This window comes from Cnephaeus nilssonii (assembly GCF_951640355.1).
Source record: "Cnephaeus nilssonii genome assembly, chromosome: 15".
NCBI classification, from domain to species: Eukaryota; Metazoa; Chordata; class Mammalia; order Chiroptera; family Vespertilionidae; genus Cnephaeus; species Cnephaeus nilssonii.
The window spans coordinates 35406095-35410325 of NC_137086.1; the positions used below are offsets into that span (position 1 = coordinate 35406095).

Below are 4231 nucleotides of genomic sequence, written 5' to 3' on the forward strand. Positions count from 1 at the left end.
CCGGAATCAAACCCAGGACCCTTCAGTCCGCAGGCCGATGCTCTATCCACTGAGCCAAAACAGCTAGGGCATGTTTTCTTTTTTGTTCCTGAGGAACATTTTAAAGTTTTCATCATATGGATTTCTTGGTAAGTTTAGTCTTGGGAATTTATATTTTTTTGTTCTCATTGTAAATAGTGTCTTTTCCACACTATACCTAACAGGTTACTATTTGTGTACATAAGAGCTATTGGTTTATATACATCAATTGAATTCTTTTATATCCTATCTAATAAAAGAGTAATATACAGATTGATCACCACTGCAACACACAATATAGCTGCCCCCATGTGGTCAAAGATCCTGCCCCCATGTGGACACAAGATGGCCACTACAAGATGGCCAGCAGGAGAGGGCAGTTGGGAGGCACCCGGCCTGCAAGGGAGGGCAGTTGTGAGGGACCAGGCTTGCAAGGGAGGGCAGTTGGAGGTGATCAACCCTGCAGGAGAGGGCAGTTGGAGGTGACCAGGCTGGCAGAGGAGGGAAGTTGGGGGCAAACAGGCTGGCAGGGGAGCAGTTAAGCATCAACCAGGCTGGCAGCGGAGTGGTTAGGGGGTGATCAGGCTGGCAGGCAGAAGCGGTTAGGGGCAATCAGGAAGGCAGGCAGGCAAGCAGTTGGGAGCCAGCAGTCCTGGATTGTGAGAGGGATGTCCGACTGCCCGTTTAGGCCCGATCCCACCAGGATCGGGCCTAAACGGGCAGTCGGACATCCCTCCAGGAATCCCAGATTGGAGAGGGTACAGGCTGGGCTGAGGGACAACCCCCCGCCGTGCACGAATTTTGTGCACCGGGCTTCTAGTATATATATAATTGATTTCAGAGAGAGGAAAGGAGAAGGAGAGAGAGAAACATCAATGATGAGAGAATCATCAGATCGAGCCCACAACCCTGGGCATGTGCCCTGACTGGGAATCGTATCCTGACCTCCTGGTTCATGGATGGATACTCAACCACTGAGCCACACTGGCCAGACACATTTTTATTTTGTTTATCATGAATTTTCCATTTTATTCTCGTGAGATTTCCAGATATATAATCATATCATTTACAAATAATGAAACTTTAGAATTCCTCCTTTCCAGTTTTAACACCACTAACTATTTTTTCTTGTCCAATTGCATTGACTAATATATCTAGAACAACATTAAGTAACCATGATGATAGTGGACATCTTGTTTTTTTCCTGAGTTTAGTAAGAATGCTTCCATTGTTTCTGCAGTAAGCGTAAAGCTAGTTTTTTGGTTGTCCATAAATCTCTTGAATCTGTCCACTTCTATTTTCACTGCTGTTACCTTAGTTCAAGACACTTTGATTTTTTCACCTGTAATAGCCTCTCATTTTCATTTTCATTTTTACCCCTACCAATTTATTTTCCATTCAACAGCTAGAGTGGGCTCATTAAAATAGAAACCCGATCATGTTTCTCTCTTAAAACACTCCAGTGACTTCCCATCTCTTTTAGGATGAAGTCTAACATCCTTAACATGACCCACAAGGCCCTGCATGATTTGATCTCCGAATACTTCATCATGAACTCTCTCACCACAGTCCAGCTCACAGTCCAGCTCTTGCAGGCCCTTCAGTTCCCTGAATGTGATAAGTATTTTCCACCTCAGACTTTGCACATGCTGTTCTGTCTCTACTTTGCTTTTTACCCTTTGTATTTTGACTTCTCACTAACTTCCTCAGGAAAGCCTTCCCTACACTTCAGACCAGGTGTTACATGTTCGTTCTCATTGCACCCTCTTCTACAGTCCGGTCCTATAGCACACTTACATATAGCCATTTATGCAATTTTTTGTTGTTGTTGTTGTTGTTGTTAATCCTCATCCGAGGATATTTTTCCTTTTTTTTTTTTAATAGAGAGTGGAAGGGAGGGGCGGGGCGGGGGGGGGGGGGGGAGACAGAGAGGCAGAAACATGGATGAGAGAGACACATCAATTGGTTGCCTCCCACACGTGCCCAAACCAGGTACCTGCCCGTGACCAACCGGAGTCGAACCTGGGACCCATCAGTCCTTGGGTCGACGCTCTATCCACTGAGCCGAACAGGCTAGGGCCATTTATGTAATCTTTTATTGTCTGTCTTTCCTACTGAGTTGAGAATTATACTAGTGCCAGATACATTGCCAATTTTCAGTAACTATTTTTTAAATAAATAAATGAAAATATATTGAAGATACAGGATTGCATTTCTCTGTTATATAAGAAACATCTCTGGTTCTGAGGCTGCACAATCAGTGACTGGTGTATTTGCAGGAAAACATGGGATGATAGCAAAGAAAACAGATTAGAAAATGGGTATGTAGCATATATATATATTTTTTGAAATTTATTTTCTTTTTTGAGAGAGGAAGAGAGAGAGAGAGAGAGAGAGAGGCGACATCAATTTGTTGTTCCACTTATTCACTGGTTAATTCTTGTATGTTCCCTGCCTGGGGATTGAACTGACAACCTTGGCAAACTAGAGTGATGTTTTAACTAACTGAACTACCTGGCCAGGGTGAAAATGGGTACATATTGTTATACCAGATAGTAAAGAAATTACCAAAGACAATTGAGGTCATGTCAAAAGGGCTCCAGAGTCAACTTGATGCTCCCAATGGCCAAAGATGGGATAATGTGTGTAAGAAAGACAACTACAATAGGTTGAAACACATCAAATATGTTTATCTCTTATAATTATACTAAGAAAATAAAAACTCACAGTTACTCTTCTGGAAGATGGGAAGGAAATCGGCTCTTTTGAAAACTGGTAATAAAGAGAAAAAAATCAAGGATTTATTCTACCTTTCCTACATTAACTTTACCTCTGGATAACTGAATAAGTAATGAGAGGAAGTATCATTTTTTATGGATATATTCTAACTAATAAATGAAGAAAATGATAGAATTAGAATGTCACAGTTTTGCTTTGTAATTTTAAATCCTTACCCAAGGACATGTTTAGAGAGAGGGAGGGGTGGGGGGAGAGAGAGAGAGAGAGAGAGATTGGTTGCCTCCTGTATGCACTCCGACTAGGGATCAAATCTGCAAAGGTATGTGCCCTGACTGGGAATCCTACTGGCAACCTTTTGGTGCACTGAACGACGCTCAAGCAACTGAGCCATTCTGGCCAGGCTGTCACAGTTTGCAGCTTAAATTTAATTAATGAATCTAGGTAATGATTAGCAATGACTGGTCACATAATTATCTGATACTTCAACCAAATAGAAGGATACCATGATATACATTTAAAAAGGTCAAACCTAAATCTAATTAAGCTTCTAGGTCCAACTACCCATTTACAACTACGAGAAATAAAGAGAACTGAGAATTATGTTAAATTTTATCATGGGAATGCAATGAACAAAGTTCAGGCTCTGGAAAACTTCACAGGACAGAAGACCTGGTTTCCTCTACAAAAGTTATAAGGGAGGACCTTTGAACTCGCAAGCACTTTCCTTTTCCTCTTCCGGGGACGGTGACTTCAGGCATTCACCATACCGTGGGAGGCTGTCCTATAATACAGCCTCTAACAAAACTAGGCTGTCCCGAACCCCTGGTAATAGAATTGTTTACCTTTATACCAAGAAGGTTGGGAAAGCACCAAAATCTGCATGTGGTGTGTGCACAGGCCGACTTCTCGGAGTTCGTTCTGTGAGACCTAAAGTTCTAATGAGGTTGTCTCAAATGAAAAAACACGTCAACAGAGCCTAAGGTGGAACCATGTGTGCTAATGGTGTCCGTGACAGGATCAAGCATGCTTTCCTTATTGAGGAGTAGAAAATCGTTGTGAAAGTGTTGCAGGCACAAGCACAGAGTCAGAAAGTTAAATAAATTTAAAAATGAAGCTTTTTTGAGTAATAAAAACAATTAAAAGGCTCAAAAAATGTTATAAGGGATAAAAAGAGAGATGGAAGACTTCTAAAAGACTTAAAAGATACATCAGCTATTGGCACTATATGCACTTGTTTGGATGACTTGATATTTGAAGATATTAAGGAATTGTTAAGGTATTTTTTTAAATTATTAGGGTATGTTCAAAGTTTTCAATAATATAACAGATCAAAATAATTAATGGAAAAAGGAGAGACATTTCTTCTGGGTTTCAATATATCAGACTCGGAGCTAATACCTAGATTCTAGGAGGCATTTTGAAAAGGACACAAAGCTGGTTGTCCAGTGACTAAATCTTGACAGTTTGAGGCCTG

General features: G+C 41.1%; 1 pseudogene across 1 annotated transcript; it reads left to right on the forward strand.

Annotated features, from left to right (window-relative positions):
* Window positions 1–1523: 1523 nt before the first annotated feature.
* On the forward strand, window positions 1524–3857 carry LOC307111631 (large ribosomal subunit protein eL34-like; annotated as a pseudogene). Its single transcript has 2 exons — window positions 1524–1639; window positions 3512–3857. The product of its transcript is annotated as a large ribosomal subunit protein eL34-like (transcript).
* Window positions 3858–4231: the final 374 nt, after the last annotated feature.